Source organism: Lissotriton helveticus, chromosome 5_1, assembly GCF_964261635.1.
Source record: "Lissotriton helveticus chromosome 5_1, aLisHel1.1, whole genome shotgun sequence".
Lineage (NCBI taxonomy): Eukaryota > Metazoa > Chordata > Amphibia > Caudata > Salamandridae > Lissotriton > Lissotriton helveticus.
The window spans coordinates 621,128,014-621,142,854 of record NC_136065.1 but is presented as its reverse complement, the minus strand read 5'-3'; positions in this window follow the sequence as shown (position 1 = coordinate 621,142,854).

The following is a 14,841-nucleotide window of genomic DNA, read 5'->3' as shown; positions in this document are numbered from 1 at the left end:
TAACATAACATAACATTTGTGCAGTGCAATCAAATGTGTTGAGATGAAGGGACAAGTCATGCATACTGCAGTAGTAGGAGTAGGCACTGCCACCAGGGTTCTGGGCCCTCAGGAGACAGTGAGGACCCACTCTATGGCCCAGCGGCGAAAAAAACATGTGCACTTTGAATCAGGGAGGAAGGTATGGTGGTGTGTGATCTTTTCCCGGAGTACATTGGCAATGCAATTAATGCCTCCTTCACCAGTCTATCAGTGGAAAGTGTAACATTGTGGTAATGTGAGATGCTAAGGTGGTTAGGGAATTCGGCTGGTCAGGGTTTCGGGCATAAACATTCATTAAAGCTATGTCCTTACAGTCAAGCTTGCCTCTAGTACGACAAGGCAACCAACCAGGTCTAATGACCTCAATTTGAATTAAGAATGGTGTCCCGGGTAGGACCCAAACAAACACTCCCGTAGCAGATGTTGTATAGATAGTAACACATTTTCCCTGCACCAGCTCATCTGCTGTGGCAGCCCATTTTAGTAACTGGGATTTCCTGAAGAAGAGCGACCTGGCCTCTACGCAGTTTGACAAATGCTTGAACTCTATGCATCCTAATACGTGAATTGAGGCTGTGTACATTCCAGGTAATGAACCTCAAAGTAGGTGCAGTGCTGCTCCTAGAAAGTAGAATGCATGGATGGGTCCCGCCCACCCCATGCCCACCCCTACCTAGTACACCCAAACATAGAGGTCGGTCATGAAGGAAAAACACTTCCCAGTGGAGAATAAAAACAAAAGCCCACTACAGTGGGTAAACAACAAAAACTCATCCCAACTGAACTCACCCAGGACAGTTGGCCTGTGATGCTCCAACCAAACTATGTTGAATCATAATTAAGGCTCACAGTTTTCCGTTTTTACGGATTTTTACAGATAAATACAGACAGAAAACAGTGTGTTTTCTGTTTGCATTTATTTTTAAAGGTGGATAAATACAGAACATTGTGGTTCTTTTAAGTCAGTTTGTGCTGCCCTTAATGAACTATATGCGAACAGATGAGCAGATGGACAGCACGGGAAATTTAAAAAAAGATGCAATTTCAATAAATAATGCCATACATTTGTGGTATAATGCTAATATTTACCAGTGGATATTTTGTTATATATAAGCGGCAGCTGAAATAGCTAAAACAGACAGTAATCAAAGTATGTGTGCGCGTCTATCAGTTAAATAAATATGGAAACATACAGTTTTACCACTTCATTTATCCGCAAAACACAAAATAAATATGGATAAATACAGATAAAGTGGGCAAAAAATAAATATGGATAAATACAGACGGAAATGCAAAAAAAGAAAATACCATAAACCGGGAGCCCTAATCATAATGTTGTTGCTCACCAGTGTGGTCACAGTGGGCTGGTCACTCAAGGTTAGAGAAAAAAGGAGGGGGGAGAGACACTTGATAAAGGAAGTGAGCTCTCACTCACCAGGGCTCGCACCCTGAGTTTTAAACACCACAAAGGTTTAACAGTCACCTCTGCCATAAATGCATGAGGGGCCCCACAAGATCCCATTCCCCCCTAAGAACACAAGGAGAAATGTAAGCTCATTAAATAATGTCATCTGCAGTTCTAGGTTTAACCTTAGGAAGCAAAACACTTGAATCTGAGACTGGGACGCTCTCAGTACCAGAATCAGAGTCCTCAACAGAGGAGACCCCACTCCTCCTATTCTCAGCAGTGTGGTCCATCAGTGCATCTGCAGTCTGAGCCTGATCCCTGCTAGCCTGGGCCCTGCGCTGTGTGGGTTGACTGTCCTTCCATCTCCTCAATCGGGTCTTATTGCTCCTGCAAGGAATGGGGAGGGGTTCTGCCACTGCCCTGGGTGACCTTGGGTATTGTAAGTGCCAATCCAGTCCCAGGCTCAGTAGGATTATCAAAGAATGTAGATTTAACATTAAGCTGCAAACTCAGTCTTAATGTGAACAGGAACACGTATGGGGTGGATAGATCTCTTTTTCACTGCAGTAAAAGATATCCTGAGTTTCTACACTGTCACTGTATAGTCAGGGAAAAGTGAGACCCTCGCAACTTCCACCAGAAAGGGGTCCGCAGTGCGCCCTTGCCACAATAAGTAATCTGCAGAAAGTGCAGAAAGAGCGCTGCCATTGGTCGCGGCGGTGCTCCAGGTGCAGGGTGGTGAGCCAGCACTCTGTGCACTCTCTAAGGGTATAAAACTTGGGGAAAGGCCCTCTGCGGCAAACACTTCCCTCAACCAGTTCTGAAGGAAGGCAAACATGGAACCACCTTCAATGTTGTCAGGCAGTCGAACAAGTATGATGTTATTGCATCTGTCCTCCTGATCTTCAATCCTGTATTTTAGGACTTTAATGTGTTCAGACACAGTAGAGGGTATGCAAAAACAACAATTGATGGACAGAATTCAGTCCTAGGATGCTTGTTTCCGGTCCAGGGAGGACCTGGCTTGGCAGTTCGAGATGGACTGTTCCCATAAGGAACAGGGTCAAGACTGATTTGCCTATGGCTGGGTTCAAACTGGAGTGGTGTGATGAGCAAAATAATTATGAATTAAACCCAGATCTTTGAGACTGGGGGTGAATGTTTGCATTGTATAGCACTCAGTTCATCAATTGTTTCTTTTGCATTATGTCGCCCTAAGTGGGAAGGGTATGCCCAGACATGGGTCCCGTACTCACTACACCACTGGAATCAAGCTAGCCTGGCTGATGAAGGGTGATGCCCTGAAACCGGTCCCAGGATGCTTGGTTCCGGTCCAGAGAGGACCTGGCTTGGCAGTTTGGGCTGGACTGTTCCCACAAGGAACAGGGTAAGACTGATTTGCCTATGGCTGGGTCCAAACTGGGGTGGTGTGGTGAGCAAAAGAATGATGGATTAAACCCAGATCTTTGTGACTGGGGGTGAATGTTTGCGTTGTCTAGCATTCCGTCCATCAATTGTTTCTTTTACAATAGTAGAGAGTGTGGACACGTGTTCTTTAGTAAAGGGGTCAAATCCGACAAAGACGATTCCACTTTGTGCATTCAGTCAGAGATTTACCGGTGGTTGATCCTCAGTAGGCTCAGATACACCACCAGAGAAACGATTTTATTTTCCAGAGCCTCCATCTTGTAGCCTATATCAGCCAGGATAGCATACATTTAAAAATCTGGCGCTGTTCAGAGGCAGTGGAGGGAGCAGAGACTGCTGTGAAGGGAGAGCACAAATTAAACGATACACTCAGGAAACCATAGTGGGGAAGCAGGTACAGAAACAGGACTCACACAGCTCAAAATGTCCTGCTCGCAAGTAGCAGTTTAAACTCAAGTCCAAGGCAGAGTCCAGATGGCAATTGATTGTGTAGGGACGGCCCTTCAGTCACAAAGGGGCATTACGGGCAGCAGCTAATGTCGTAAGCATTAGTGTCACGAGCTCTACAGGGCAAGAAGGGACCCAAGATCCCCACAGTTATGCGAGGTGGCCCCATCAGAGTGCTGCGCCATAAAGGAAGCCCCAGAAGTTGGGTAACTATTTCAGGTTATTCCTCTAGTTGGGGGGTTGGCTGCAGCACGGGCCATCCAGGCTGCAGCCTGGGTACTCAGTAAATGAGGGGTGGGGTAAATTGGCTGCTCCTCAGAAGGGCCATCTCATCCTGCAGGGGAAGTCAATGATGAGGAGCCAGTGGAGGGGCGCATGGGCTCTCGCTGAATCGGGCTAGTCTCTCGGGGCTGCGACTCCAATTCAAGCTCCATCTGACCACAGTAGCCGCTCTTAGGTCTGCACCATGGATGAAATCACCTTGCAGCCCCATCTTGAACAGCATGGTGCAGCAGTTGCTGTAGACCTCCAGCCAGCTGCAAAGGCAATGGCACAGACCATCACCTCTCCTGAGTCTCCTCAGTGCGGCCAAGTCACCCTCATACTTCAAGTCAGAACCCAGGCAGCAGAATTAAGAGAAAGGCCCCAGAGGATATGGAGAGCTCTTTGTGGTCACTCCTCACAGTGTGGCAACTTTCTCCATGCATCTCCCCCACCCAATGCTTTCTAACTTTGTCACTGTCCTATTGTTGTCTTCCTCCATCTTTGCCAACTTTCTGCTTTTCTCTCTCTTGGTCTGGGCAATGCCTTAAATTGAAAAAATAATCTTGGGCCCCAAAAATGTGTGCTGGTGTTGAGCCACTAAAAACAGCTTCACAAAGTAAGAACTTCTAAAGTCTATGCCCTCAAGAATGGTAAGAGTTTGAATAAACAACCAGAATGTATGCACCCAGTCCTTCCTGCTTGGTCCTTATGAGGGTCTGCAGGAAGAATGCGGGTACAACAATGCATCACTCTACCGTCCATCCTTTAGTTACCAAATGTATGATAACCATCAAGCACTGGATAATCAGTGGCTAATTTGTAAAATAATAAGTGCTGGCGCCCAAAGGCACTGCCTACCTCCAGCTGTCGTTCTTGCAGGTTCTTATTGGATTCTGCTTTCTCCTCTTATGACTGTTTTTCTGTCTTTCTCTTCCTCCTTTTTTTCCTTTTGTGTTTTTCAGTTTCTTGGTTGCTGTAAAGATCTGCTGAGGAAACATAAGTGCTGGTCCCCAAAAATGATTTCATGTGAGCCCCTCCTGCACCCACCAGCTCAAATTAAGTACTGTAGGATATCCTTCCTTTCAATTCCGCTTTACCTCGCTATGGTTTATATTTGTTTCTTTACTGCTCCCTCTCCCTGCACTTATCCAGCTCTGTCTTCCTTATTTTTCTTCAATGCTCTCGCACTTTTAGCTTGTAACCCTGTGTGGACCCCTCCCTTTCTTTTTCTAAACAGATTTCTTGCACTGCCTCCTCTTAGAGGCGTTACAATAAGAGTCTTCATAAATGTGGTTATTGTTTTACTTTTAAAACCACTAAAATACTCATCAATCCACTTATCCTATGTCCTCTTGATTTCAGGCTACCCCATCTGTCAGTGCCTCCTGGACGTTTTTGTATTTCGATGCTTCCCCTGAAACTCCCAGAAATATCCCAAATATCCACTCCAGGGAGGGGCAGGTTTACTACTGTAACTCCAGCCCTTGAATATTTGGGGAAAGTGCTAGTTTGTGAGCATTGCTTTACATTCGGAAAATGTGGTGATCAGAAATGCTTGCTTGTCAGTGCAGATGCTTGAAATACAGTGGCATGTGCAGCAGAGCCTCTAGGGCATTCCTAGATGAGGGAACTTAAACAGGTGGAACACCCATACCTCTTTGCTGTACTTACTGCACATTCTCTTGCTCGTCTATGTTATTTCTTACTTCTGGTATTCGTCTTCCTCTCTCTCTCTCCATAAGACTGCAAGTAGTTTTTCTTTTCTGCCGTTTAATGGCTTCCATTTCACTCTTGCCTACTATTCCGTTTTCCATGTACTGCCTTCAGGTTGGCTTGGTTCTTCTCTCTTACTTTAGTTCTCTGCATGCTTCCATATTCACCCTTTACTCGCCCCTCAATTTCTCCCTGCTGCTCCTTGCCCTCCCCGTTCCTATCCTAGTCCTTTCTCCTACTAGAATCCAATTGCCCTTTGGCACTCTCTTCCCCTTCCTTTCACTCTACTTCTTCAAACAATTATTTCTGATCTTTAATACAAAAAAAGCCACTTTGCCTCCAGTTCTTGCGCCGATCTGTACTTGTTATATGTAGAATTTTCGATTGACAACTGTGAATTAGGAAAGAGGGGGCTCATTCATAACCTGTCAGCACCTAGGGGCGCATCATTAAATGACGCCATCAATGAAGACATTTGTAGCGTTAAGTATGCGTCCTTTGACCAGGCGGTGGATATGTTGAAGACTCTGGGACCTGGAGCCTTGTTGGCAAAGTCGGATATTGAGTCTGCTTTCCGGCTACTGCCGGTTCATCCCCTAGATCAGCATATGCTAGGTTTCTCGTTTCAAGGCAAATTCTATATGGATAAGTGTATGCCCATGGGTTGTTCTGTTTCCTGCGCCTACTTTGATAAATTCAGTTCTTTTTTGGAATGGGTTTTTAGGCAAACGACAGGGCACCACCAGGTCATGCATTACCTGGATGACTTTCTCTTTCTAGGGTCGGCGGGCTCGCAGGAGTGTGCGTGGGCATTGCAGGAATTTTGCGTGCTCATGCAGGCTTTTGGGGTCCCGCTGGTGCCGGGAAAAACTGTGGGTCCAGCAACCACATTGGAATTCTTAGGCATAGAATTGGACTCAGTCGAGGGTTGTTTTAGATTTCCTAAAGACAAAATCATGAAATTTAGAGCAGCTCTCCAGCAATGTTTGGCCAAAGACAAAGTGACACTACATCACCTACAGCAGACTGTGGGCCAGTTGAATTTCGCACTGAGAGTGATACCCATGGCACACCCATTCTCCCGCTCAATCTCGCAGACCATGACGGGTCTGCGGGAGAAACACCATCACACGAGACTGCCGGCCGAGGTTCGCCAGGACATGCGGACTTGGATCGCATTTCTGGAGGGCTTCAACAGCAGGGTAGTGTAGTCCGGTCCCCCCACTACATCTGCAGAGTTAGGATTATGGACTGACGCTGCGGGCAGTGTGGGATTTGGCGCCATACTTGGAAACAAGTAGGTGGCACAACAGTTGCCGGTTTGGTGGGAGGAGATTGGCCTGACAACTAATATAGGTTTCCTGGAACTATTTCCAATCTGGGTTGCATTGACAGTTTGGCCTAATCAGTTGTGTAATCAATCTGTAATTTTCTGTTCTGATAACTTGACGGTAGTTGAATGTATCAACCAGCAGGCGGCACGGTGTAAGATGATACTTTGCCTACTGAAGGAAATAGTGCTGGTGTGCATGAAACTCAACATACAGTTTAAGGCCAAACATGTTCCAGGGGTGTTAAATAATGCAGCTGACACACTCTCTCGCTTTAAGATGCAGGTATTCAGGGAACATCAACCATCCGCAGAGGTGACGCCTACACACTTCCCAGAAACACTCTGGCAGATTGGTGCCCCCAGCTACAGAACCTTTTGGCAGCTAGCTTAGCGCCCAGGACCAGAATCGCTTACAAAGGGGCGTTTTTTCCTTATTGCACCTTTTTCGGGTGGGATTGGGTGGAGAGATGGGATCAGACAGGGAATTTCACTAAGTACTTAAATGCATTACACAAGGAAGGGCGCTCCGCAGCGACAGCTAGCCGGCACGTGGCAGCTGTTTCTTTCTTTGCACAGATTAGGGGTACCAAAGATCCTATGAATAGTTTCATCGTGAGGAAGGCACTAAAAGGGTGGCGGCGCCTCCAAGCAACCGCCACGGACACGAGGCAACCGATAGGTTTAGAACGGCTGGCATCATTATTGAATGCCTTGTGTGGCATCTGCAGTTCATCAGGGGAGGTGCGTCTGTTCAGAGCCAACTTTACACTAGCCTCTTATGGGGCATTCCGAGTAGGGGAACTGGTGGCTAGCAATAAGCTGGACCAGCTAGGTGGACTCCAACTTGAACACACAAGGATATTAGGTGATACACTGTTAGTTACCATTAGGAAATCAAAAACTGATCAGGAAGCCCGTGGTGAGGGGCTGGTACTCCATCGGGCACGGACTAATCCATGCTGCCCTGTGATGCATGTAGAGGCCTTCCTCAACCAGAGAGTAGGCACAGTAGAAGGGGCATTATTAATGCATGCAGATGGTACCCCACTTACAGGTTTCAATTCCAAAGGGTACTGGCTATGACAATTGACAGTGCTGGTTTAAATCCGAAAGATTTTGGGACCCATTCGTTCCGAATAGGGGCTGCCACTGAAGCAACTGCTAGAGGGTTACACAATAGCAGTGTGAAAAGGATTGGAAGATGGTCTTCCAACTGTTACAAGCGTTATGTGTGGCTGCATATGTTGTGAGGGTGGCAGACTAATTATGCTGATACCTGTCTTGTTTGTTTGCTTGTATTTCAGTTTCTCGAACCTGTCACGCGGGAAACATCCTTTACAACGCAACTTTTACCACGCAGTGCCTTTACGACGCAACTTTTACAACGCAAACCATTACAACACATTGCGCTGGGGGGCGCTCTAGGATAGGGAATAGATTTAATTTACTATCTAACACCTTCCCTACTATCCACGGGGACTGGAGTTGGAATAATAAATTAAACTATTCACTATCCAGCGCCCCAAAGCACTATGTATTGTAAAGGTATTCGTTGTAAATACCGCGTTGTAAAGGCATGCGTGGTAAAAGCATGCGTTGTAATGTCATACATCCTGTCACGCAGGGCGGAAACTGCCGTCGGCACATCACCAGCAAATATCTTCATCACAGCGGACCCAGACACAGAAAAAGGAGACACAAGTTGTATGGGTGGTTGGTCATTCATTTGTGAAACATGTTAAATCTGTTTTTCTTACAAATAACTATAGACAGAGGACGGAGCAGGGAGATTTCAGGGTTTCCTTTCATGGTAGGGGGGTCTCTGCCTCAGTCAAATTAGGGGTTCTTTATGGAGTTGCTCGACAGACACACCTCGCCGCCCACAGTTGTTATCTTACATTTGGGCGGACACGACCGGGTAAAATTGGGCAGGAGGGTACTGATGGAAGAGATAATCTCGGAGGTAAGCTGGTTAGCTAAAACATGCCAAGGATGCACCATAGTTTGGTCCCAGATGATTCCTAGACTCAGATAGAGGGGGGGGACTCCAATAAAGTGTTGAACCACTCGGTAAAGAGGATCAACAACAAGATAGAGAAATTATTTCGGTCACCTCAATTGCAGAACATACCACATGGGTGGGTCAGGAGGGGACAGTTCTTCTTACAAGATGGGGTCCACCTGACTAGGGCGGGCAACAAACTATATCTGGAGAACATCTTGGCATGGCTAGGGGGGATTCTAGGTAGGCATGACATTGCAGAGTAGGAGGATAGGGGGGGGCCAGATAGTCGGGCAACTATGCTGGCCTGTGGCGGTAAGGTCATGATCGGTGAGCAGTCAATTTAATGTCCTTAGGGGGCAGCGCCATTCTTGAATGGGGTCGCCCAGGGGGAGGGACAAGTGGTCTCTCCTAGAACTCCAGGGGCGGTACATCCACTTGGTTGGATGGGTGCGGGGGAGGGGGAAGTCACGCGTTCTTTAGGCTGGTTAGCCACCCCGCACGTGCACTATGACGTCATTAAACGGTGCAGAGTGCAAGTGCCCCCCTTTGGTTAATGGAGTTCATGGACCGTACGGGGTAACCAGGAGGGGGGAAGTACCCTCTCGGTAAACGGGCCCTCTGCGCATGCGCACTCATACATGGGGGCGTAGCTGGTTGATAAGGATCTGACACCAGTTAGCGTCCTTGCCGTAGGCCCAAAAATAGGTTATGCAGAAAAATTAATAATGTGTGATTATGATCCAAAATATTAGATTTGTTTAGGAAATACTTTGTATTTGAAATGTGTTAAGGTTAGCCATTTGATACCTGTCTACATGGATTGTAATCTAATGTCAATCATTTTTTCTGCATAAATGATTCTGTAAATATTGTTTATTTCATTTTTTTTAATTTGTTTTCATGTTTTAATAAATACGGCCGGGGGGTCGTGAGACCCCCCACCTTCCAAAGAAACTCATCTCATGTCCATTTCTAATAATTGTGGGGATGCACAAGACAGGGGAGGGGGATGGTCGGTAGTCCCTGACCATAAGGAAAGAGGGGCCGCTCTGCCCCCCCCCGCACGTATGGCGGGGCACTGGTCCCCTTTCCCCTTGACCTCGATCGGTGGGGGGTGTGCCCCCGCCGCATCTTGATGACGCGGCGGGTGCGCCTCACCACTGATTGGTGCCAGCTCCCCAGTTGACCTGGAAGCAATGGAATTGCTTCCGGGTCAAAGGGGGGGAGCCAAGGGGCGGACCAGTTGCGACTGGTCTTCCCCGAAGGGGTTAAAAGGCCGGGGGATAGCGGGAGGCGTCCTCTTGTTCCCGCGCTCCCCAGGCCTTCCCTTTACCCCCCAGCCTCCGCGAGGCTGCCAACATTTATCCCCACCCTCCATCCCCTGAAGCAGATTCTGGTGCTTGTATGATACTGTGGTTGTATTGTTTTATGCTCTTTTTTCACAGTAACTGTTTTCTGGCGTGAACTTTTTCCTTAGGCCTTTTTCCCGTTTACAGGTCAAACAATTGTCGTATTTATTGATATTCCTTGGTCAGGCGGTAAGGTCATGATCGGTGAGCAGTCAATTTAAGGTCTTTAGGGGGCGGCTCCATTCTTGGCTGGGGTCTCCCAGGGGGAGGGACAAGTGGTCTCTCCTAGAACTCCAGGGGTGGTACATCCGCTTGGTTGGATGGGTGCGGGGGACAGGGAGTCACACTTTCTTTAGGCTGGTTAGCCACCCCGCACGTGCACTATGACATCATTAAACGGCGCAGAGTGCAAGGGCCCCCCTTTGGTTAATGGAGTTCATGGAGTGTACGGTGGTAACCGGGAGGGGGGAAAGTACCCTCTCGGTAAACAGACCCTCTGTGCATGCGCACTCATACGTGAGGGTCCTGCTGGTTGATAAGTATCTGACACCGGTTAGCGACCTTGCCGTAGGCCCAAAAATAAGTTATGCAGAAAAATTATTAATGTGTGATTATGATCCAAAATATTAGATTCGGTTAGGAAATATTTGTTAAAGTTAGCCATTTGATACCTGTCTACATGGATTGTAATCTAATGTCAATCGTTTTTTTCTGCATAAATGATTGTGTAAATATTGTTTATTTCAAATCTTTTAATTAGTTTTTATGTTTTAATAAATACGGCCGGGGAGTCGTGAGACCCTCGCCTTCCAAAGAAACCCCTCTCATGTCCAATTTCTAATAAGTGTGGGGTGCACAAGACAGGGGAGGGGGATGGTCGGTAGTCCCTGACCATAACGCAAATGTTTTTCACTGAGGATTTCGAAGCGACATGATATTAAACACAGTGAAATTTTATTTGTCTATGATGTCACTCAAAATCACAGAGTGAAAAAAATCCTCTTTTTTCAAAGTGTACCATCTGCAATTTCATATTCTGCATTGCCCTCCGACAACCTCTACCCCTGCTCTGATAAGCACAGAAGGAGAGGCATCGTCTGGTAGCCTAGCATTCTGGTCTTCAATGTCGGAATAATCCCTGTGGAGGTCCCTAGGCAGCCGAAATTTAGGTTCCCCTCACAAATTATCAATTAATACCCAGTGCACTGAATATTATTACAAACTGACAGCTGGCAGAAGATGAGCTTTTAAGTGACAAACTGTTATTCAAATCTGATGTCTCTGGTTTATATACATTGCAATGGGTCCATTACATTACTACAGTGTTGGCTCTATAAAGTTTTTTATGTAAAGTTTTCGTTTCTTTGAGTTGATTTTTTTTTTCTCTCTTTTGGAAACAATTTAAGAAAGCTTGATTGTAATTTTCTTTCAAGATCAAATCAATATTATTTTGCTTCGTTGTCCCAGGGCCCCTAAAAAGAGTTGGACACATAGGCCGGTGCCTTCTTAGCCTATTCGGTAATTCAAAACTGCTGGTGTTTTGTCACCCACACCCACTATTACCCTCATCTTTAAAATATTTAAATAACTGATATCCCGTCATGTTCACCCTCAACTTTATCCTCCCCACCCTGTGCAAATATTTAAAACATTTACTGGTGTCCTGGTACCCACACCACCTCCAACATTTCCTGCCCCTTCCACAACAAACATACAAAAATAATTATCTGACAACCTTACATCCTGGCGGACCTCCCCATCAAACTCTGTGCATTTCCACCGCCCTCTGGTCTGTAGAGACCTATGGGGGGGCTGTGGTTCACAGCCAGACAGGACCTGGGTTTTAGTGCTCTGGGCTTCACTGCTCTGATGTCAGAGCAGTGAATAATCAGGTTTTGAAACCTATGTTTATGCTAGTGCATCGATAAATAAGGGGGTCATTACGATGACAGTTAAACTGCCACTGGAAGCCTGCCGGTGGCGGTTTCACCACCATCGTAAAGCACTTTTGCGCCCACCAAATAACAGTGGTGGGCAGTGTGCTGGCGGACGCAAAGTCTATCTGCCACAGGCAGGGCCGGACTGGGAACCTGGTAAAGTGCTCAGCCGCCTCTGCCTGGGGGGCTGGGGTTGCCGCCGAGCTCTTGCTAGGGCCGGTTTTCGGGCCAATTTTCTTACAGGGCCGATTTTGCAGCTATGCTGCAAAAACGGCCCTGTAACAAAAACAGCCCCCAGGGGCCCAAAACCGCCCCCCACATGTGCGGCACACCGGGGGATTGCCCGGTGTCCTCTATGGCCAGTCCGTCCCTGGCCACAGGTAATAGTTACGATTGACTTGCGGACCCACCCTGCATCAACAATATGGTTGCGGTGCCTAGCAGGCACCGTCCACAATATTACGATGCTGCCTCCCCACCAGCCGGTGTATGGCGGTATAGCCACCATTCTCAGGATGGTGGGGATTACATTTGGGGGCCGTAGCAGGTCCCTCTTGTGTTGGGGGAGGTAGGTGTGCATTGGGAGTACCTATGGTACCCCCCTACATTTCCCTGCACCACGTGGCAGGCACCGTGTGGTGCCTGCCACAGAGTGCAGGGAAATTCAAACAGTGCATTTCGGACATTGCTACGAGTGCTGCAGCCAGCAGCATCCTCCACAATGTCAGAGATACACGATGTGACCGCCACTTTCGTGGTCGCACATAATCTCATGTGTGGGACTGCTGCATTACAGGCAGACGATCCCAAGCCCCGGCACGATGCCATCGTAATGACCCCTATGTTATTATGCTTCTCCTGGCGCAACATTTTTTGCACAGTTATTGTAATAAGTGATTTGGATAAAGCCCTGTATGGAAAAAATAAAGTGCAATTAGATGCGTCATTCACAATTTTTTTTGTGAAACGGCCCAGCACATCAATTGTCTTTTAGGCGAATATATTAAAACGTTTACACTTAGAAGTACAGATTTTTTTACGTATCCTCCTTCGTTTGCAAGTCAAGTCAAAAAGGCTTTATTTCGATAAAATTTATCATAAAAGCTTTACATTAAAAACAACACAAGAAGACAAATGTGCAAAAAGTTTGTGTGCAAATACTTTAGAAAAATTTAACTATTCACTTAAAAAAGGCTTTTCATAAATTATTTTAAAAAGAATTAAACAGTTAATTTAAGCCTTTTGGCTCTAATAGACCAAGCCCATGCTAAAAACTTGGCTAGAACACAAGCATACAAGGTGCGACTATCAGACATTAATATGCGTAAGGCCTCCACATGACGTCTAGTGCCCAGCTGGCGGCACAAGTGTTTGAGCCATTTCTTCCTAGGCAGAGCATACTCTCCACACTCAAACATAAAGTGCGCCACTGTCTCAGGTCTATTTGTACATACTGGACAAAATTCAGTAGTTTGTGCAGGTGATTTCCACCGTGATGAAAAGGCATGCAGAGGGAGAGTTCCAGCTCTAAATTTAAAATAAAGGGCCCTATCAAAAGGTTTTTCAATAATGTCCAGGTACAATTCCCGTTTCGGTAGGTCCTTAAATTTCAAAAAATCCTCGGTGAGTCTGCCCAGGGATTCATTAGAGTTCCTTTGTAATGTAACCCAATTCCAATAAAGAGTTTTGAGGGTTGCTTTTGGGGGGGAAGATCTATCTACCCAGGCTTCCTTCAAGCCCAAATTGGTTAACAAAGACTTCATATCTCTCAACCATTTGATTTTGTGCCACCCTGGTAGAGACATGATTTCTGAGAGGCCCTGCGCGTATTACCACAGACGTGCCCATAACAAAAGTGGGCGTAATTTTGCTAGGTCGTCAATGGGACGAGAGCCTAAATCCAACATTAATGGGACCATGGGAGTGCCTTGCGGGAGTGCCATAATTGCCCTGCAAAATTTCCTCTCGGACTTGGGCAATTCATTGGTGATAGAAGAACCCCATAGCTCTGCCCCCTAGAGAGCAGAGCTCACCCCTTTGGCTGTATAAATTTCAAGGACAGCAGCTATCGGTCTAAATACACAAGATCGTTGTTCTTTCAGCAGGGCTCCTGTTATTCTCTTGTGATTAAGCAACATCTTGTCAAGGTGTGGGCCCCAGTGCATTTTGTGAGACAAACGAATGCCCAAGTAGTCGAAAACTTCTACCCTCCCCAAAGGTTCTGCATTCAGGGTAGGCGGGTGTACTGTTTTCGAAGGTGGGTTCAACACAAGGTATTTTGTCTTGTCAGTGTTGATTACCAGGCCTCGCTTGGAGCAGAAGGATTGGAAGTTGTTTAATAGTCTTTGTAGTCCCATTGGAGTTTTAGATATTAAAAGCGTATCATCCGCAAAGAGGAGGGTCGGTATACCCTCTCCAGCCAGGGATGGTTCGTCTGAAGGATGTTTTCGAAGATGCTCGACCACCCCATTTATGTAAAGAGAAAAGAGGGTGGGAGCTAGAACACATCCCTGGCGGACTCCTCTCTCAACCGGGATACAGCTAGTTTTTTCGCCTTCTGCTCCCCACCTTATCTGAGCAAAACTTTTTTCATGTAGCCTAACAAGTAATGAGAGAACATTGGGTGGCATCCCCATATCATCAAGAACTCTCCATAGGGTTTCCCTCGGTACTAGGTCAAAGGCAGTCTTTAGATCGATAAACGCGAGGTAAAGACTGCCTTTGCCTATGACCACAACCTTCCAATACACCATCATCAACCTGAAGGCTTGCTCAATTGTGCCTGTTCCCACTCTAAATCCTGCCTGATAGTCTGAAAGGATTTTGTTTTCGTCTATCCAGTCTAAGATTCTGATCAATAGTACCTTACCAACTACTTTTTGGCTAACGTCCAGTAGACTGATAGGTCTATAGTT